Raw genomic sequence first — 24244 nt, 5'->3', positions numbered from 1 at the left:
GTGTGTAAACAAAAGGTCAGTCTGATATACAATAAAAAAAGGATTTTCAACCACACTCGTAACGATATAACTAATTTGATTTTTTCAACATTTTGTTGAGCTATTCGCTTTCATAATAAATATAAAATTTAATTAAGAGATTTTCCTTTTGGTTTAATTATAAATTTATTTGATTTAGTAAATTGAAATTTCATCATAATTTTCAATATATTTATATATAGAAAGGAGTTTTCTTTTTAGCAACTGAAATTCATCTGACGTTCCCAGTTACTGGTGAGGAGGTCATTTAACTGCTCAATGTTAACATTAATATCCTGTTGATTTATATATTATTTGTTTAAATCGTTCGGTAAAGAACATTCCACTATTATAACGCATTAGATAGGTATAACGTCAACATGTTTATTTCGGATTTATTCATTTGGATAGGTAGGTATGACGCATTCTGTGAAATCGAAATTAATTTATGACGTAGTCGATTAAGAGACATGTTGACTTACCGGGGAAGATCTACATCGTAAAATGTAACAAAACATTAGATATTATTTAAAAAAAGCATGAATGGTAATAAAATGTCTGTATTCAGTTTGAAAATTATTAATTGCATAGATTTTATTTACAATTGACATCTTAATATAACATGTCATATCAAAAGAAGAAAAGTTCTGGAAACTTCCTGCCTATATATTAAATGAAAAAAAAACCATAAACCTTAATTTCATAGACATATCAATTTCTACCATTTTTTTTTTTTTTTTTTTTTAGAAAATCGCATCGACCAAATGGCCATTAGCGAAAAATTAGTAGATTACATTAGGTACAATTACTTCAATACAATTTGGTTTATTAAATATTGTGGTACTTATTAATGTCTTTCAAGAAATTCAGAGTATTGTTAAAGTTACAGTCTGCACCTAGAGCTTCTATAAGTGTTCCTGGTATCTTGTTATTGCTTCGTTGTTGATTGTAGAGGGGACATTCACATAGTAGGTGCATTATTGTTAGTGTCGTATTACATGTTTCACATCGCGGCGGTTCGCACTTTTTAATTAAGTAATCATGCGTTAACCTAGTATGTCCGAGTCTGAGGCGCGTTACTATTATTTCTTGGCTTCTTGACTTAAGTAACACATTCCATGCCCCTATGCTGGGTTTCACTTGTTTTAATTTTGAATTCGACACATTCCATTTATTTTTCCACGCACTTAAGATTGATTTTTTTTATATAAGCTTTTATATCCGTTGATACTGATGTGTTTACGATCTCGGAAACGTCACTTACTATCGCGTCTTTCGCACTATGGTCAGCAGTTTCGTTGCCTTTTATTCCTATATGGGATGGGATCCAGATGAAATTTATCTCATTATGATTGATATAAGCCTGAAGAAGGACTGTTTTAATTTTTTTTTAAAGCGGGGTTTTTGGATACAGTTGTCGGATGCTTTGTATGGCACTAAGTGAGTCTGTTAAAATAATATATTTGGAGTTTGTTGTCAGATTGATTAGTTCTATGGCGCGATAGAGAGCATACATTTCAGCTGTATAGATAGTACTAACATTAGGTAGTTTGAATTTAAGAACCTTCTCTGGAGTTACTACAGACGCTCCCACACTTTCGGATGATTTTGAACCATCAGTGTATATCTGGGTATGATTTTTATAACGACTAATGATTTTTCTAAAATGGGAAATAATTAGATCAGGATTAGTGGAGTTTTTATCAAATGACGTAAGTTCTAAGTTACATGATGGTATGTTTTGAATGCAAGGTGGATTATGATCATATGTGTATGGAAGACATTCAGGTATGACAATATCAAACAGATGCAAATGGTCTTTTATTCTTTTATAGAAAGGTTTATTAGAACGGTGATTTGCATTAAGGTTTGGGTAATTATCGGTAAAAGTATTTCTATAGACAGGATTTTTTGCATTATCTTTAATTTTTGTTGCATATGTTAGACTAAGGTAAGCTCTTCTATCATTTAACGACAATTCATTTGCTTCCCAAAGTAAACTTTCAATCGGTGTTGTACAAAAGGCTCCCAGGCATATTCTGAGTGCTGTGTTATGAATAGTATCGAGCTTTTTAAGTACTGATTTCGATGCTGAGTCGTAAGCTATAGCCGCGTAGTCTAGCTGTGATCGTATCATAGTTCTGTATATAATTAGCAATGTACTCCTGTCTGAACCCCAATTCTTGTGTGCTAGAATTTTTAGTAAATTTAATCTTCTGTAACATTTACATGCTAGATTATTGATATGTTCTTTCCAATTCAACTTTCTGTCAAAAGTAACTCCTAGCAATTTTAGCGAATCTTTTTGTTGTAGCGATTGGTTGTATAGATATAATGAGATTGGTGTACTGACTTTGTTTTTAGAAAATACTATATATTTAGTTTTAGTTGTTGAAAAGATAAATCCAGTTTCCTTTGACCATTTGTCAATATCTAACAAGAAACCCTGTGCAAGTTGTGAGAGGTTGTTTAAGTTTTTGCTTTGACCAAATATTACGAGATCGTCAGCATATAAGCGGCCTTTAAGTGGAAGTTTTAAATTTCGTAGAACATCATTTATGGCAATTATAAATAGCGTAGGACTTATAACAGATCCCTGAGGAATTCCATTTTCTAATTCCACTTTTGACGACAAATTACCATTTACTCTAACTTGGATATATCTTTTATATAAGAAGTTTTTTATAAATGCAAGGCAATGTCCTTTGATTTCTAAATCGTACAGTAATCTGATGATACGGTGGCGCCAAGCTGAAGAATATTCCAATACATTTTTGATTAAGGGAGAAGGCTTCATGTACACTGCTTTCTAGGTCTATAATATTGTCTAGAGTTGATCTATTTTGTCGGAAACCACTTTGTTCTGGAATAATAATATTTCGATCTTCAAGTGTCCAGAGGAGGCGACGGTTGACCATTTTTTCTAACAGTTTGCATGCAGTACATGTTAGCGAAATTGGTCTATAAGACTCAGGATCTGTTTTGGGACATTTTGGTTTTAATATAGGTATTATAATAGAATCTCTCCATGCTGTTGGAAATTTCTGTTCTGTCCAAATAATATTAAATATGTTAAGAAGATGATTATGTGCATTCTCAGGTAAATGCTTAAGAAAAACCATTGGGATATTATCTGGACCCTCACTAGTCTCTTTAAATGAGTTTAATGCATCTTTGTATTCATTTATATTAAATTTGGTGTTTAAAGCATCTGTATCATCTACAAACGGTATAATTACATTGCATTCTTCGTTCTGTTTAAAGTTGATAAAATTATTATTATAATTGCTTGTATTAGATCTATTTTTATACGTATTAGCAAATTCTTCTGCTATTTCTAGGTCATCTGTGATTATTTTATTATCTTTCTTTAGTTGAGTGATTTTGTTATAAGCCGGTATTCCAGATATTTTTTTGACATTCTTCCACATTTCAGACATAGGGGTCCTACTGTTTATACTGGACACAAATTGAGCCCACGAATTTCTTTTTGAAGTTTTTACTACTAACTGAGCTTTAGCTTTAAGTTTTTGAAATTCTATTTTATTGTTAAGTGTTTTATGTCTTTTGTATTTGTTAAAGGCTTTTTTGGAAGCTTCGATCGATGTCTTACATTGTTCATTCCACCAAGGGACTGGTTTATGTTTTGTAATAGGTGCAGTTTTCTTAATGGTTTCCTCGGCTGCTTTTAATATGATGCTGAAGAAGGTTTCGATGTCTGTGTCAATACTGTTGGATATTTTACAGTTTGTGACATGTTTTTCTATGATATCTTCAAATATTGTCCAATTTGCTTCCTTCGTTTTCCACCTAGGGGCGTGCTTTCCATTTTTGGGCTTGAACAAGTTATTGGTGATTATTATTGGGTAATGGTCACTGTTATAAGTGTAGTCTAATCTGTTCCATGTCATTAATGCAGAGAAGTTATTATCCGCTATCGTTAAGTCCAAGGGCGTTGATTCGCCTGTTTGTATATTGAATCTTGTAGGGCGTCCATCATTCAACAGTGATAAGTTATACCGATCTATTAATTCCTCAATAATAAGTCCTCTTTTGTCGTCATATGTAGAGCCCCAAATACTGTTGTAAGCATTAAAATCACCTGTTAAAATACGCGGAGAAGGTATTTGTTTCACGAGGTTAAAAAGGTCCTGTTTATCAATTGGTTGTCCTGGGGGTAAGTAAATCGTGCAAATATGTATATTTGTGGTCCCTTCTAGAGAAATAGCTACAGCTTCTAAATGTGTTTGTAGGGGTAACCTACTTGCGGTTAATTTGTTATTTACAAGAATTGTCACTCCACCGCTTGCTATTCTTTGGTTTACTCTATTTTTTGAAAAACTTTGATAATTATGTAAACAAGACTCTTGGTTGCTCTTAAGATTCGTTTCTTGAAGACAAATAATATCTGGTAGATACTCTGATTGTAGAATTTTTAACATTGGTAAGTTATTATAGTATCCGTTTATATTCCACTGAATAATTGAATTAAACGACGCCATTTTTACTTTCTAGTTATAAAAAAGTTTTAATTTATTAAGACTCTGGGTCTGTTTCAAGTAAAATGTCATTTTCGTTGTCGGTAGAAGAAAGTTCGTCATTTAGGTGTTTTGTGATTTTTTTTCTAAGTTTGGTACATTTGATTTTAAGAGATCTATCTGTTATGTGAGCATATAAGTTACTAATCATTCCTAGTAATCCAGTAAAATCATGTGTATAATTAGTTATAGTGGTGATAATATTTGGAGAACCTGGTGCGTTTTCTAACAGATCTATAAATTGGTCGTGATTAAGGATATATGGTGGTGAATGTTCATTTATTATTGTTTTTAGGTCAGTATCAGAACTTTTCTTGGGTTTTTTGTTGGGTTTTTGTGTAGGTTTCCTAAAATTTATTTCTCTTTGTTTATCTTTTTCTGACAGAGCTGGTGTATATGTTGGTGAAGGTGATAGAATTTCATCTACGTCACGCTTACGGCTTGTCTGTTGAGTAATATCTAGTGATATAGCGCTGTTATTTTCTGGAGATGTAATGGTATTGGTAACTGAGGATGCTTTTGGTTCGACATGTTCAGGATTTGTACTGTTTGTTAAGGAAGTAGATTGCTGATTGGGAAGTTTTTGTATGGTGTCCATTTGTGAAGGAGTATTTAACGATGTTGAAATAGTTTGAGGTGTGGGTGTTTGTTGAGAGTTTGTGGGGTTTTTACAATTATTAGCATTATGTCCTTGCTGTTTGCAGTTAAAGCATAACTGATTATCTTGCGATAAGAAAATTCGATAAGATTTGTTATCGTAATTAATTAAAAAAGATTCTGGTAAAGGATTTATAACAGGGTTGATAAAAATTTGTCTTCTAAAACTGTAAATATGATTGAATTCCGATAAGGTAGAGCTAATACGAAGAAAGGTCATTGATGACATTGGCTTGAGACCTAGGTTTTCTAATTCGTGAATGAGAATATCATGGGGAATTGAGGGGCATACATTCGATAGAACTAACCTATCCGCTGGAGTAATATATTTTCTAGCTTGAACTGGTTCATCATTTATTAGTATTATACCGTCATATACCTGCATAAAGTTATCCACAATTTCTTTGCTCGCTAGATACATGCATACTTGATTATTGGACAGCCTTGAAGAAAATAAGATGTTTTTGGGCTGTATAAGTGCTCCTAGTGGTATGAGGTAGTCCTGTAGGCGTAATCCATCCTTTGAAGAGAAAACAATCGCTTGTTCAGGACTAGGATATGTATGTTGGCTTAAAACTTTTGAGTAGGATTTAACTGTGTTGGTATGTTGTGGTACAGAGTTAATTACATTGGAACTTCCATCTGATGTTACGGACATGATGAATCCTCTATATGCGATTTTAACAGGACTTTATTTTATATATAGATTAAATCAAATAAAGTCCGACTCTGTTTATTTTAAAACTACACATACTCAAAAATGTTTTGCATATTATCTGTAACGCCACTGAACGTTTCTCATTTGAAATTTTTTGCACTGACTTTGTGTTGTCTACTAAATTAATGTATTTTATTGCTTGTTTTTTTGTTTCTTAATCGTCGTAAAGATTGTCAGTATTCATATTGCGTTCATCAGTTTTCGAAAACCGATATTTGTAAAAATTGGTTTGCGTTTTATTCACTTTGTAGTGAACAATATGAATAGACAAGTGATATCTGAGTTCAACAGAGCTATAATCGTTACTTTGATTGAGGAAGGCCACACATAAGTCGACGTTGCTGTCCGGGTTGGAGTTAATCAGAGTGATGTGTCTCGGATTGTGAAAAATATCGAGAGACGAATTCTGTTAGCGATCGTCCAAAAAGCGGAAGAGCCAGAATTACTACCAATGTCCAAGAACTCTATTTAACGTTAACTGCCCAGAAAAACCCCTCTATGACTGCCCCAGCTATTAGAAGAGAGCTCCAGCAAGCTCATAATATTGTAATTTGCGATCAGACTATTAGAAACAGGTTACATTCAGTGAATTTATTTACAAGAAGACCATTGTTTGTACCAAAGCTTACGTTAGAGCAGAAAAGGACTCGACTGGAATGGGCCAATGAACATTTTCAACGGCATGACAACAGATGGGAAAACGTATTATTTTCTGATGAAAACAAAATAAGCCTTTTGTCGGATAATCCCAGAATTAGGATTTGGAGGAACCCAAATCGGCAGGATAGACTTAACCAAGCTGTCCAAAGAGTCCCATATCAAGGTGGCTCCATAATGTTTTGGGGCGGCATCATGCTAAATAATAAAACTCCTTTAATTCCTATTATTGGTAACATGAATGGACAAATTTATATTGATACCATTCTTAGGCCTGTTGTACGCTTGTGGCGAGGAGCTGTTGGTCCAGAATTTATTTTTATGGACGACAATGCGCCTCTCCATCGTACGAGACATGTGGCAGATTTTTTAGCGACAGAAGATATCGTCAAATTACAATGGCCACCTTGCTCACCTGACCTCAATCCCATTGAGCACGGATGGGATATGCTCAAAAGAAAAATTCAGTCCCGGCAGCCACCCTCAAGGACACTACTAGACCTTAGAATACCAGCGATTGAAGAATGGGGCACCATGGACCAGAACTACATTAATACACTTATAAGAAGCATGGGACATCGCATTCAGTCTTGCATTGATGCAAGAGGTGGAAATACGGCATATTAAGTATTAGTTCCTATATCTGTACAAATTTAAAAAAATATATTTATAATACATATTATAAATAATAATAAATTGTTAATCCTTTAAATTTTGTTTATTGTTTTTTTTTCAAAACATACAATTTTATATATATAATAAAGTATTTTGTTAAAAAAAAATAGAGGGCACCAGATTTGGTGGATAATTTTGAAAATATTACATTATGCAAAACATTTTTGAGTGTGTGTAGTTGATCGGCTGGTAATTACCAAATTAGCTGAATAACGATAAGAGTACAACTAGTTTTTTGGTTAATTTTTAACTACAATTATTAATGAGAATATGTTATTGATGCTTAAAATTGATATTTCTAATCAAACTATGATTAACTGGAAAGAAGTACTTACGGCACTTAACAAATCACTGTTAACTTCTTTGATATATCACTTTTAATTATTTAAATTTATACTTTTTCTATTAAAAACTGTAAAAGTTGTGGAGCTTAAAATTAAGTCGACTTTTATGCCTGAAATTCAGGTGACAGTCAATTTCTACCATTCTAGAGTTCTTTATTCTATGTTATAGAATATATTATAGTTGTTATACTTTTTCACACTGGTTTGTTTGTTTCGTTGCTTTAGCTGGTCTATCATCTTCTGTTGTTTTGTAGGTTCTGTACTTCTTTCAAGATCTGTCTACTCTACCATCTAGCTACCGCTACCGATGTCTAGATTCTGCTTGAAGTTACATTAAAATTTTGATATTTGACCTATTTATGACCTGTTGTGTCGCTCAGTAGGTTTATTTCCCAATTATTTAGTTAGTATTACTGAGACTGCTCAGTATAGTTAGTATTACTGAGACTGCTCAGTAGTTAAGCAAGACAGTTCATTGTACATTGTTGATTGCGGACTTTCATGGCCCAAGCCTCTACTCTATTCAGTGGCGGATCCAGAAATTGTTGTCAGGGGGGGCCTTGGGTCTTGAAGGTGAATGTGATACAGGATTTAGATTTTTGCACCTTTCAGTGGCTGATCCCCAGGAATTTTTTATCGGGGAGGGGGGTCATGGGTCTTGAGGGTGATTTTGATATAGGATTTAGATTTTTTTTCCACCCTTTACGATTGATATGATTTGTGCCTCATTTAAGGGAACCATTTTCTCAATAATTATTTTAAGCGATATATTACACCAATGAGAAGTTATTAAAACCCAAATACCCTACGGGTGCAAAGAAGGGTACAACATTAAGGGGTCTTAAACTTAAACAAAAAAAAAATAATTTAAACCCACATACTCTATGACAGTAAAATCAAGTGTACAAGACTATTAAACCAAAGGAAAGTTATTAAAATATAAATACTGAAAAATCAAGGACTGTCAATTTAAACTAGGTATTTTAAAGACAATTAATTTAAACCCACCTATCCTATAGCTACAAAATTAAGAACACACCAAGGATAAATAAGTATAAACCAAAGTTAAGTAATTTAAATGAAATAACTCAATGTAAGTGTAGACATTAATGAATGTATTTAACATCCCTAATAAATTCTATCTTATCGTTGGATATCCGATATCAATTTGTAGAAACATTTATTTATTCCTTATTGCTATACGAAGTGAAAACGTGTGTTTGAAATGTGTGTTTTTCGAAGAATACTGAAGATTTCGTGGACAGAGCACGTGATCAATAACGAGGTGCTGAGAAGAATGAGGACTGAGAGAGAACTCCTAAATATTGTAAACAACAGAAAAACGAGTTATATAGGACATATTTACAGAGAAGAAAAATATAACTTTTTACGACTCATAATTTAAGGGAAAGTAGAAGGAAAAAGAGGTTCAGGAAGAAAAAAATGCTCCTGGCTGAACAATGTAAGAGACTGGACAGGCATGGACACACATTCGATACTAAAAGCAGCTCAAGATAGAGAGCAATTTGCTGTAGTTATAGCCAAATTAATTTATTCCTTTAACCCTTCCTAGCCAAATTAATTTATTCAACAAGAAACATAATATAATTAAGGAATAGTTATTTCTATAATTAGGCATATTTGGCTACAAATGAGTGAAATATTTTTTTACTCGGTATTGAAATTTTTCTCACGAATAGTTAGCAACAGCCGGCAACGAGTGGTAAATAAAAGTTCAGTGATTAAAAATACTATAAAAATAAGATAAGTAAATATATAATTTTATAAAAATGTATTCTTTTCGCCTATCCGATTTAGCAAATCGCTCTATGATTGCATCAACATCTAGAGAAATTTCAGGATGAACATTGATGAGTGCTAAACCAGTTAACCTTTCCGCAGAAGTTCTATTTCTAGACGCTTAAGCGTAGAACATTCTGCTGTTGTTGCACTGACTGGCAGTGTAATTAATATTTGCAGAAATATTCTGATATTTGGATACATATGAATATTGCAGTTTTCTAATACTTCTAAAATACAATCAGGAAGTTTTCCATTATTTTGTACGACTCTTTTCCACTTTTGAATCCACAGTGAAAACTCTTGTTCTACTGTGAAATATGCAGTAAGTAGTTGGTCCAATAATATCCTGGAAGATATCAACAACTTTTTTTTAATGCAAGTTTATCTTCTGGTGTGTTATCAGTTTTAGGTAAAACAACTCGAAGATTAAATAGATTCATAACTTTCGGTGAAAGTCGTTCTTCTAAATCAGTTAAGATATTGTCTAAAAGGGGTAAATAAATAGATCTTTGGAAATATTCTTCGCAAGAGTTAGCAGATTGGTTTTGACCACAGGTTTGACAAGAAACTATACCATTTTCAATTCAATGTCTAGTTGTTAGTTGTTCAACTATTTGTTTACTTGATAGTAAAGTTTGCTAAAAACAGATTTAGCATTTGATCTTTTATTTTGAAGAATGCATTTAGTGTCCTCTATGGCTTCAGTAGCCTACTTAAAATCTAATTTTGGTGACTGAAGAAGACGACTAAGTGATACAGTTGTACCTAAAACATCACTAAGACAAACTACTGTTTCACAGTTTCACAAATACCTTGGACAGCACGCCCCAGTTCCTTTATTTGTATTCACTAACGTATCAGACATAGCTAATGCAACAACAATATTCACTTTGTTATTTATTATAGATAAATTATAAAATGTAGCACACAGTCTCAACAATTATAATACATATTTAAATTACAAACAACCAATTCGTAGACAAAACTGAAGGTAAGAAATATCTAATACAAAATAAAAATGTGCTGATTTCGTGCAAAAAGTCATGTCATGTACATTAAATGAGCAATAATGTATGGGCGGTAATTCTATCTCATCGATAATCGAACGATTCTCTGGCACTCAAATGACGAATTTACAAAATTTGAAAATCGTGTAACTCTGAATTCGTGGAAGTCTTAGTCGAGGTATTACTGTATTTAGAATTGTTGATTTTTTTAAAGAGCAATTTAAAAAGGCTTCCGTATAATTCTACACTTATCCCTAGAATAAATGAGTTTGAATCATTTTAACTCTTGCCTTCCTGCGTATAGGGTTGATGGGTTTTAAATTATTTTTTTTTAGGATTATTAGATTGATATTTAATTTTATTTTTCATGACCCCCGTGACCCCCCTTGGATTCGCCACTGACTCTATTCATGACAGAGTACATGTAGCATTTCAAAAATCTAAATCTGGTCGTTATTTAGGGGCTGCGTTCGTTTTACATTGCCTTTATGTTGAGGTAAGTGGTTCTTGCCATTTATATCCCTGTTCTTATAAACTCGTCAAATTGTTTTCCTGTTTTTATGATCTAGGGATTGATTTATATACTTTCGTTTCTAACATGTCTTTTTATTCTAACTTGGGTTTGTCCATAAGTAATACACCCACAAAAGTAACTTGACATGTGAAATTCCACACATATTTTCCTTTAGTTTTGTTAAATTGCTCTGTATAGTAGTAAATATGTTGCTTTTATCAACTCGTTTGTTATTTTAAACAGTTGTTTGTCATATTTTGTAGTTAAACAATTTTTGTTAAAGTGCCCTCGATAAATTAAATATTTACCTATAGTAAAACTTGTTAAATTGATTTTATTCCTGTTTGGTGTATGTTGGTAGCTTTTTCTGCTCTTCTCTTTTCTAGCTCTTCATAATGACGGACGTTCCATTCGATATATATCGAAAATATACTTGACGTTCCGCAAAGTACAATATCCGAGAGTACTTTGCTTTACAAAGATTTCGAGAATCTGAAGACCTGTATAGGAAAGACCAAGATCCACAAACGCCGTGGAAGATCGATTTCTTAGTACCTTCTTGAAGTCAAGAATTTCGGTGATACCATTTTTCTGGTGAGTGTGTACTATTTACATCAATTGTGTGTACGATCAATTTACTTGAATTAAGTACTTCTATACATTGAACTTTAATCCCAACAAAACTGAAACTGAAATTTATATTTAAGGGCATTTACAAGAATAAACTGAATATATTTATCACAGAAGAAATAATCTTTTCTGTAATAAACAAAACAACACATTTTGCATTATTTTCTGAGTTTTCCGGGTTGTAAATTGGAAGAGCGATACAAAACATTACTATATTTAAATCTTAAATATCTAGTTGGAGATGGGATTTAAGTTTCCCGGCTATTATTATATCATCAAAAATTCGGTAATGGGTAATACCCATTTTGCAATTTCTCATCATCAAGTTGTTTTATGAATTTAGCAAGTACATTTCTTGTACAAAAAGGATGCCTTCAAAAAAATGGTAGGCACCAATATTAATATTTAATTATATTGATAATGAAATTAAAGAACTCCACATGCTAAACAGGTATAAAAAATTAAAAGATGCGGCTGGCAACTTCAATAAGAGACAATCTGCACTGCTACATGATGAACATGGTAAAATATATCTGTGGCTTTCTACAAGAAGTGCCTAAGTCACTTTTTTGCACTTTTGACATTTTTGGTCTAAGTGTCTTAAAAAACCAAAACGGTTTCAGTGCAAGACATGCTTAAGTCTGTCTAACCTTAAAAATCACATTTTCATAAAATCAAGAAATGCCTATCTCTCAAAGTTTCGTTTAAAATTAGTACTAAAAATACCTATGTAGACATAGGTTTCTGGTTAAACTGAAAATTTGTACAATAAATGCATAAGTCGACTTGGCATTATTGAGATTTAAATTTGAATGTCAGAACTGCCTATGTCGTAACAATCACTTCTTGTTTAAATTTATGATTTTTGCACGGTCAACATCGCAACGTTTGCTTAAGGGTTATTTTATATTTGAGATTTGTGTAGTCTCTATTTTAAGAAGGTATTTTTGTGACTAAATTAAGTTCGGTATAAAAAATTGAAACAGACAAGAAGTGTATAAAATGTATTAACGGGGAAAAACTTTAGAGCAAATGTATATAAGGAATTCTGGTAATGGTAAGTTGATATCATCTACATTCATCTACCTCAACTGGATAACAGTTGCCATCATTAGATACTAAAACAGACGAAGATTATGAGGACGCTGAGGTGCACAATAATTTGTATTCGTCTGATAGTTCAGATATTTATGAACCATCCCATGACTCGTCATCTGGTGATGAGTTAGTTGAGAATCTTTCCAACACTCGAATTAAAAAAAGGCAAAGGAAGAAATGCAATGACAAAAGAAGAGAAAACAGGGAAGAGAAAAAGAAATCCAAGTGGTTGGCAGCGTAATAAGCTCCGGGATGGAAGGAACAAGGGAAACTATTATTTTCAACGTCAAATAAGATTGTTCTTGGAAAATTTTTAAAACTTGCTTGCCCATGTAAACAGAAATTTTATGCACTAGACGTAAATTCTGAAAATCAGTTTATTGCTCAGAATTTTAATGAAATTGAAAGACGTCGACACAATCGACAGCCAAGCAAAAGACAGTTTACAATTTTTTATTTTCCAAATAATGAGGGATAAAATGTTAAAGTTTGCCGTGCTATATTTTTAAATACTTTCGATATAAAATCAGGGCAAATAAAAGTTTTAGCTAAGAAGAAAAGAGACTGTACAAGTGGTATCTGCCCTGAAGACCAAAGAGGAAGACATGGACGTGAAAAGAAAGTCACTGACGAAGCAGTTAGGGCAATAGAAGACCATATTAAAAGTTTTCTTAATTAAAAGTATTCATCATCTGTAGATGATGAATATTTACCTGACGGGCGCATATATGAAGATGATATTTAAACACCAGGAATTTACTTGCCCATCTTTATTTTTAAGTAGAATATGTATCATAGATAATTTGTATTAAATTGAGTATGTCAATACACAGTTAATAATTTACCTAAAATTTTTATTTCAAGGAATGACTTTCTCACTTAAAAATACAAAAAAAAAATAATTTTTGTTAAATTTTTAACTTATAACAACTTATAAACAAATTTATTATCTCAAAAAAATCACACGATCGGTGTCAAAAATATATTAAATAAACTATTTGTACAACAACACAATTTTAAGGGAGACAAATTTGGCCTTATTGAAAAACATCAAATTTTGACTTAGGCACTTCTTGTACCAAGCCATACATATACAGATTGAACGAATTTAAAACGGAACATACAATTTAATATATGTCTGTTTGAACTGCATTTGAAATAGTGAACCAATATAAAACTTGGACAAAAATACATCCATACCCGGTGATAGACATTGTATAAAATATCGTTCAACTATCTGTCCCCTTTAAAGGAAAGAGGAGCTTGCCTAATAGTAAGAGAGATAGAGCCGAAATTTTGAACTGGTCAGTAATATGACATTTCTTTATTGTAATATATTCATTGTAACTGGGTTAAGACTTTGCCTTACAGGCGGACGCCCCTCTTGGTACAGGGGGTGGCTATACAGGGATGAAGTTGTAATTTTTTTCGGAAAAATTAACGATCGATAATATGGCTGAAAATTTGCCCAGAGTAAGATCTTGGTAACACTAGACGAAGTCCCAAAGGGAGGACGCGAGAGTGGATACATAAGGGGTGGCGAACAGGGGTGAAATTGCAATTTTTTGGGGAAAAATTAACGATATTAACGAAATTTTCATGGCTCATTATTTAGCCCCTAAAACTCTAAATCCAAAAGAGCGGACAGCTGGGTTGGTACAGAGAGCCATAAAGCGGGGTCAAATGTACCACTTGCCTGCGCATTTTAGGTCTCAGTAACAATTTTCATATTGATTTTATTATGATATTTTTATACCGATTGATTTGAAAATTTGTATGCTCACTTCTGTTACTATTCTGAGAAGCGTCAAGTAGAGTTTTCTACTAAATTTTCCAAAAAAATTTCCGTAAATGAAAATTTTCGTAATGTTTTGAGGTAAAATCTAATTTGTAGAATCCTTCAGATTTTCTGTCAGTTATGCCATGATTTTTTTCCAAAACTTTTTTTTCCAATTTTTCCGATTTTTCCGATCGGAAAAACGATTTTTCCGATAAGAAATTTCATTTTTCTCACTCTCATTGATGTCATCACATTCATTATCTTCGTCACTTTCACTTTCAATAATATCACATTCATTATCTGCATCATTTTCAATCACTACTTCTCGAACTGATTCTGGCATCTGAGGTCCACTAAACCATTTGAATTTATATGTTTCATCTTCAAACTCCCAACCATGTTCTTCAACAATCAATTCTGTTGGTACTTTTTTATGAGCATTTGTCCAAATATTTGAAATATAATGAGCTCGCAGTAGATGTTGGTGTAATTCATCTTGACATGGTGGTAAGCTTGAAGCATCGAAATTTTTTAGTTTTTTTTTTAAAGGCTCGTTTACATCATGCAACTTATACTGCCGGTTAAATAGTGAAAATCTGACATCGTTTACTTTTCTTTTTGGAATTGTTCTCGTCAGTCCTGTTCCATATAAGTTATATATGAAAGTTTCTAAGGTTTCAAAAACTTCATTACAATCGAAGTCAGTTTCACCAAGTTGGATAAAAGTATCTTGATACTTATTACATTTAGCGCATGCGTCTAGATTTACTGATCTAAATGGAACGCGCATCATTATTATTTTAATATTTTAAAATAATAATGATGCAAAATTAATGTCCAAACAGAATTTGTAAAATTATAATTAACTAATGAAAAAAAAAATCAATCAATTTGAAAGTTAAAAAAAATATTGAAAATATCTACAAAGTAAATTTCAAAACTTAAAAAATTGATAACTCCACTATTAAATTGATTTTTATTAATAATTATTTGTAAAATGTTCAAGGAATTCTACAAATTGAATTTTACCAATTGATAAATAGAAATAACATATTTTGTATTTGATTATTAATGTAATAGTAAATCAAATTTTTCTCATATCTAAACAACCATTATTTATGCAATATGAATTTAAAAACCTTTTTATTGTAATAAAAAATAAGTAAAATTACTCTTTGTTATACCAAAAATATTTAATAGTTAACATTATAAAATTACTTTAATTTAATAAAATATCAAATATCAAACATTTATTCAATTAAAAATTAATTCGTAAAATATTTATATTTAAGAAAAAAATGTGATTTGTAAAGTAAATATGACTTTAGTTTGAAAAAAAAAAACATTATCGTAATATCATTTTAAAACTACAAAATATTCTATAAATGATTCAGACGATGACGTAGAGTTTTATCAAATGATTTAGAAAAGTTTTTCTAAATTTTTTTTTATCGGAAAAATCGTTTAAAAATTTTTGGAAAAAAATCATGGTATAACTTACAGAAAATCGAAAGGATTCTACAAATTAGATTTTATCTCAAAAAATTACGAAAATTTTCATTTACAGAAATTTTTTTGGCAAATTTTGAGGAAAACTCTACTTGACGCTTCTCAGAATAGTGACAGAAGTGAGCATACAAATTTTCAAATCAATCGAAATAAAAATATTATAATAAAATCAGTTTGAAAATTGTTACCGAGACCTAAAATGCGCAGGCAAGTGGTACATTTGACCCCGTTTTATGGCTCTCTGTACCAACCTAGCTGTCCGCCCTTTTGGATTTAGAGTTTTTAGGGGCTAAATATTGAGCCATGAAAATGGCGGACATATTACTTATCGTTAATTTTTCCCCAAAAAATTGCAATTTCACCCCTGTCCGCCACCCCTTATGTATCCACTCTCGCGTCCTCCCTTTGGGATTTCGTCTAGTTATACCAAGATCTTACTCTGGGCAAATTTTCAGCCATATTATCGATCGTTAATTTTTCCGAAAAAAATTACAACTTCATCCCTGTATAGCCACCCCCTGTACCACGAGGGGCGTCCGCCTGTAAGGCAAAGTCTTAACCCAGTTACAATGAATATATTACAATAGAGAAATGTCATATTACTGATCGGTTCAAAATTTTGGCTCTATCTCTTGGACTATAAGGAAGCGATAAGTGGTTTGACAGCATAATAACTGCTTGTGTAGTCTAGTTTTCACAGTGATTCTAGGCAACCTATTTGGTTGGAGTTTTGACTTGTTCTTGAATGAGTTCAGAATCCAGCAGCCCGCTGAAGTATTGGATTTTTATAATATAATTAATTGACAACCTTTTGTTGGCCAACCACCTAGAGCGGAGTTGAGCCGAAATACATTGATTTCGTATGTTCCGTTTTAAATTCGTTCAATCTATATATAATAGTAATACTTATTTAAAGTTAAGGACAGAATTAAAGAATGGTAAAATTACATTACGAACGTATCCGAAGACGATAGGAATAGTTCATCTCCGGATATTAATAACTGCGACAGACCCCTAATGCTACATTCCGAGGTAACACAAGCTATATAATCATCAAAAAATGGCAAAGGGACAGGTTCTGATGAAATTCCAAGTAAAATATACAAGCTTATAAATAAACGCTATGTTTTAGCGCTATAACTTCGTTTTTCAATACCATTTATACCAGCGAACACCTCCCTGTAGTTGTTCCAATTAATTGTGTCCTGTCCTGTTTATAGAACCATCAGTTTGTTAATCCATTTATTAAAAATTTTTCCAACGAAAATACATGGCAGTATCTATAATAAATGCGAGAAATACCTAGGTGACACACAATTTGGTTTCCGTAACGGTGATGACGAAAGAGGCATTGTTTGGGATGAACGTACTTGCCAAAAGACGTCGTAATAAATCTGTAGTAATGCACTGTTGTTTAATTGACTTCCAAAAAGCATCTGATTGTGTTAGACACTCTATATTGATCGAAGTTCTAAAAGACATTGGCTTGGATGGCAGAGACGTTCACATAATTGCTTTTAGTAGACGGTTTGGACGACATTAAGAAGATCGGAGGACACAACTGGAAGCTAGTGGCGCAAAATATAAAACACTGGATTGATTTGGGGAGGCCTATATGCAAAGTTGAACCAGCTGGAGGACCATCATGGAGGTGGTTCAAAAAACTAGCAAGGGATGAGACGATGCATTATTCGTTGACGGACGAGGCAAAGAAACAGGAAATGACTGCAGATAAACCCGGGTACAACAAAAGTGCAATAAAGAAAGATAGACAAGAAAACAAAAATAAAAAACGAAGACAACAGAACAAAAAAAATAAAGAGTTGAAAATAAGCACATGGAACATAAGAACCATGCTAACTCCAGGAAAAATGCTAGAAATAGAAAAAGAACTCAAAAAGTATAAAATAGATATTGCAGCACTGCAAGAATTACGCTGGGAGGGACAGGGACAGATTGACAAACAAGACTTTACAATGTTATATTCAGGAGGAAAGAAACAAGGGCAAAAAGGCGTGGGATTCATGATACTAAGGCACCTAAGAGAGAAAATTATAAATTTCAAGCCAATATGCGAAAGGATGGCCTATGTTAGAGTCAACAGCAAACCATTTAATATATCAGTCTTGAATTTATACGCCCCCACAGAAACAAGCAATGCAGACGAAAAAGAAATCTTTTATGATAGGGTCGAAGAGGAGATAGAAAAAATACCCAAAGAAGATGTCATATTTGTACTAGGAGACCTCAACGCCCAGATTGGAAAAGAGGACTTTTTACAACAAATTGCAGGAAAGCATACAATACACGAAAACACGAATGACAATGGGCAAAGACTATGTAACCTAGCAACAAGAACAAATTTGTTAATAAGCTCAACAAAATTTGAACACCCTAAAATACATAAGGTAACATGGAGGTCACCAGATCAGAAAACATATAGTCAAATTGATCACATAATGATTAATAAACGAAAGCAATCGTCAATAAAAGATGTAAGAACGTTCAGAGGTGCGTGTGCAGATTCAGACCACTACATGGTCACAGCCACTATAAGACAAAAAGTTAAAATTGAAACAAAACAAAAAAACCAACATAAAAAGTGGAATGTCAATAAAATGAGTAATGAAGAAGTAAGAAAAAAATATGAAGAGGCAGTAACAGTTCAAATAAAAGAGAAATATAAAGCAGAAGATATAAACACATAATGGGAGACGATCAAAAAATCAATAGAAGAAGGTGCAAATATGCAGATAGGTAAAAGTCAGGCTAAAACAAAAAACGAATGGTATAACCAAGAATGTAGAGAAATAACAGGAAAAAAAGTGAAAGCCAGAAATAAATGGCTAAGAACAGATAAAGAGGAAGACAGAGAAGAATATGAAAAATTAAGAAGGAATGCTAAGAAAGTGATAAGGCAAAATAAAAGAAGATGGGTAGACAAAAAAATGCAGGAAATAGAGCAGGAAAGAACAAACAGAAATACGAAAAGTTTTTACAAAAAAATTAAAGAACAAAACAAAAAATACAAGGGCAAAACAAACGGAATAAAAAATAGAGAGGGAATAGTGATAATAGAGGACCAAGAATACAAACAAGTATGGAGAGATTACTACAGAGAGCTCTTGACGGAAGAAACAACAGAAGAAGAAATGCATAACGAGGAGGAAACGGTGCACGAAGAAGAAGCAGATGAAGTAGATGAAGTAGATATCGAAATTTCAAAAGAACCAACATTAGAGGAATTGGATGAAGTAATACAGAGAAGCAAAAATGGAAAAGCTCCTGGTAAAGATGGCATTAATATGGAACTAATAAAATACGGGGGAAGGGAACTAAGAGGAAAAATACTGGCACTATTGAAAAATATATGGAAAGAAGAGAAAATGCCAGGGGACTGGGAGGTAGGGCAGATCATAACAATACATAAAAAGGGAGACCAACAAATCTGTGAAAATTATAGAGGAATAACGTTACTAAATACAACATATAAAATATTGACATCAATAATAAAAAAGAGGTTATCAAAGATCACAAAGAAGACAGTAGGACAGTACCAATGTGGATTCACAGAAGGAAGATCTACAATAGATGCAATACACACAATAAAACAAATAATGGAAAATGCAAACGAGTATAAATTAGAATTGGAAATGTTATTCATAGACTTCAAACAGGCATTTGATTCAATTAAAAGGAACGGATTAATGATAGCACTTAAAAAATTAAAAATTCCACATAAACTCAGAAAATTAATAGAAATGACAATGAGAACTACAAAAATAAGCATAAAGACACAAAGAGGAGAGACAGAGGAATTCATTATAAATAAAGGGATGAAACAAGGAGATGCCTTATCAACAACGCTATTTAATCTAGCATTAGAATATGTACTACGAAATATAAATAAAGGAAATCTCAGAACAAGAGGTGGTCAAATAATTGCATATGCAGACGATATTGCTATTATTGCAAAGAACAGAAAAATAATGAAAGAAATGCTAGAAGAAATAAGAGAGAAAGGGGAGGTAATGGGGCTAAGATTAAATCAAGAAAAGACAAAAATATTAAGATTAGGGAAAAAACCAATGAAAGAAAAAATCAAAATAGGAAGTTCTGAGTTTGAAGAAGTAGAATACTTCAAATACCTAGGAGTTACAATAAGTAAATCCGGAGAAAGGAAATCCGAAATAAAAGAAAAAATATTAGCAGCGAATAAAGCTTATTTTGCAAACAAAACATTACTTAAAAGCAAAACACTGACTAAAAAAAGTAAGATGAACATTTATAACACCATAATCAGGCCAATATTATTATATGCAGGAGAAACAATGACGATGGTTAAAAAAGATGAAGAAGACTTAAGAATAGCAGAGAGAAAGATTATGAGAACCATACTAGGACCAATCAGAACAGAGCAAAATGAATATAGAAGCAGAACAAATGCAGAAATTAAGGAAGAACTTAAGGAAGACATCGTAACTAAAATAAAGCAATGCAGAGTTAGATGGTTAGGTCACATTTGGCGAGCAGGCGATGAGACAGTGACATACGCAATGATAGAATGGAATCCAGGAGGAAAAAAGAGAAGAGGAAGACCGAGATCAAAGTGGCTGCAAGAAGTTGAAGAAGACCTCCAAAGGTCAGGAGTCAGAGAATGGAGAGGAAGAACTAGAGACAGGAAAAAATGGAGAGATATTGTCAAGAAGATAAGATAAACAAAAAAGACTGATCCACTTAAGAAATCGGATCTAGAAAGCATTTGCGGTTTAACCCCACACTGGGGTGTATAGCCATTATATATATATATATATATATATATATATAAGCAAAGTTGGGTTAAGGCTGAAGAAGAAGAAGAAGAAGACGGTTTGGAATTACAGGCTCTTAATATTAAAAGCGGAGGACGGCAGGGATTGTTCTTGTCGCCCTTGCTTTTGAACGTTTACTCCGAAATATTAATCCAATTCAAACCAATATTCAAAACATTATACATGACTAACAAGCAACTACTAAGGATAAGGATACGGATTCAAATCGTAGGAAATACTAATATAATATTTTTTTAAATGCAACACAGTTTGAAAAAAAGCCCTAATCTACAAAATGAAAAGACCTAGGCTGTCTCATTATTTAATCAACATATGTGACAAATATGTTACTAATAGAACTATTTAGGGTTCAGCTAACAAAAAGATGACCAGTATGTAAGGAGTTAAAGAAAAGTTGTCTTAGAGCAGCATTTTATCACCGATATATATATATATATATATATATATATATATATATATATATATATATATATATATATATATATTTTGTTTCAAATTTGCACAATGATTTCAGAACAAACACATATGCCCTACTTGCAGACGACCTAGTAATCTACATCGCAGCCAAAGACAATACGAGGATCATCGAGAGACTTAAAAGCCACCTAGAAAGAATTGCAGACTGCAGAGACAAAAGTGAGGTAAAGATCAACACAAAGAAGACCCGGTTCATTGTCTTTTCACAGCAGACTGTACCAATGAGAGAAAATTAACGATGAGAGGAAATAGAATTTAGTTAGAAAAAGTTAATAATCACTTAGGAGTTTATGTCGACGAAGGTTCAACTTCACAAAACACGCATTAATGACGAATATATCGATTTAACCCTACTACATATACAGGACCAGTCTTGTATCGCAGGCCAAGAAGATTCAATTATACCAGGCTAACGTTAGAGCAGAGGATGTTATTTGCATTCCCAGTATGTAGGAAAACCAACCTGTAAGAATAGAAATGGCATGATACAGGTTAATAGACTGATCGTCATTGTAAGACAAAGTTTTAAACGCAACCATCTAAGAAAGGATTTAGTACATATTACTGACGGAGGTGGCCGTGAACAGGACCAGAAAGTTCTTCCACTAGGCCACAAGACGACTCCTTAAGACCAGGGATATACTCGCTAGAATCAGATTGCAGATTATATATCGTAAAACCCACAAACTGATTAACTATCTAATCAGAGTCTAGCCAGGTGGTTGCCGAAGACGACCAAGCGGAAAGTAGGTACGGTGCCACAAATATTATCTACAGAATCAGACGTCCAGTAACCTCACAGCAGAGAGAATCAGGTACCCCAAGGAAGATGGGGTCCCACAAAGTAAGCGATGAAGAAAAGTAAGAAGATTGTGATATTGTAAATACTGTTTGACATGGACATAATATTAGAGCAATAAACGTTTTTATTTAAATTTTTTATTTTATACCTAAGGACATTTTTTGCTACTAATTAATTTTATCACACATTTTTGTACTATTGAATCGTACCTGGTAGACACTCCAACGAATATAGTACACGCCAATCCCGAGTCCACAAACACCTGTCTGGTGACACTCAGTCAGTGTAACAGTCTCTTCTTGTAATCGTTGAATTCCATACATCCGCCTGAATTAAAAATTGGCTATCGATGTAGACATCGTCCAAGGTCTTCTCAATCCATTGACTCTATCGACATAATAGTCTAGGAGGTGTTTACACTATTCGAAGGAATCATTAATTGAATATGTATTTTTCGCTAATTCCTAAGAAATTCAACAAACAAGTTTTATAGGTTTAATACGCAAATTATTACCAAAAAGTTACATAATGTAAGAGTAATAAAAATCATAACTATTCATAACATATATACCTAATATAAAAGCTCCTTACTGGTTCAAACACGTGGGGTTGTTTATGTACGTCCTATTTTCTTGGCGAGGTTCTAAAACTACTTTCTTGTGGCATGTCTAAAATGTGGCATGTGTTAAATATGTTTTTATGGGATTAAACCATAATTATTGATTGTGATTCTGACGATAATCACATTTTTGAATAACTAATGTCTGACGTTTCGATTTCCAGTCCGGATAATCACATTTTTGAATAACTAATGTCTGACGTTTCGATTTCCAGTCCGGAAATCATTTTTTTTATTGACCTAGATCTTGTAGGCAAACAGAATATATTGGCTGCAACAAATTTTAAGGGTGGTATTTTTACCCTTGGAATATCAAATTCTGACTGTATTGTGTTACATGTTTTTTTGAATAAAATAGTATGCTAGTTGTGGTTGAGTAACGTAAATTGAGTAAAACAGATTTGTTGTTTTGTGTGTATTGTGTGTTACATATTTATCGTGTGTAAGATTGTATCATCCGTTATTGTTGGTATATTCTTGTTGTTAACTTCTTCTTTTAGTATTGGCAATCAAAGCCGACTACATTCTGCTGATGGGTTTGCTACACATTTTTCTTTGTTAAGTAGGATGAGAGCTGCTTCTTTGACTTTTCTCTTTTTCATGTCTGCTTCTTTCATGATTATGGTTGCATCTTTCCATTGTACTCTCTATGTTTATTGTCAGAGGCATGTTTAATATCTGTGATTTGTCGAAGTCCCTGTTTTTGATGTATGTTTTATGCTCGTTCATTACACTTGGTGGTCCTACGGTTTCTCCCACATACAAATTGTTGCATTACAGATGCATTACATTATAGATGCAGTTATTTTATCTCTCTTGTGTTTTGTTAGGCTTGGTTTTGGACAGGATAGATCTGAGTGTATTGGTTGTTTTAAATGTTGTGTTGTTATACTTACTACCTATCCTTTTTAATTTTTCTGATACGCTCTTTAAACATGGTATTATGCATCCTTGAATCCCTTCTTATGAGTTTTATTGGATTAGTTGTTATTTTGTTATTTTCTTTCTTCTATCTTGTGGAATTCCTTTTTTTTTTAAATGACAATGGGTAGTCACTTTTGGTTAAAACCTTTGTTTGCAGGTTTTTCTGAAACGCATTCTCGTTAGAGCACTTGCTTCGGTCTCTATGATATATGGCCTAAGTCTCCCTTTAAATTCGAAGGCCACTTCATTGGCAGTGGTTTTAATTGAAGTCATTAAATTCATAAAACTTTTATGATATTTCACCTTGTTTGGAGAAACATAGGATTGCGCGTGATCACTTTCTTGTTTATTCTTCTCAAATTCAGAAACCACGGTTTTTCTTATGTTGGGAGGAGTAATTTTTATTATAGAATATTACATTTAACACTAGAATTGTTTTAAAACAACCAGATATTATTCGACAAACTGGACTAGGTATTCCGCTGTAGGGAAACACAAAACCGAAGTGAAGATTTAAAAGCTCGATCCAAACTTGCCCCAATATAGTTTGGTTCTCTGCAGTGAAACGTTGGTTCTTTGCACCTCTCCAAGTTCTGTTTAAGTTTTTTCTAGTACATATGCTGGTTGTTTAGGTAATAAGCT

Source organism: Diabrotica undecimpunctata, chromosome 5, assembly GCF_040954645.1.
Source record: "Diabrotica undecimpunctata isolate CICGRU chromosome 5, icDiaUnde3, whole genome shotgun sequence".
Taxonomy (NCBI): Eukaryota; Metazoa; Arthropoda; class Insecta; order Coleoptera; family Chrysomelidae; genus Diabrotica; species Diabrotica undecimpunctata.
The sequence above is the reverse complement of the archived record's forward strand: the minus strand, read 5'-3'. Positions refer to the sequence as shown.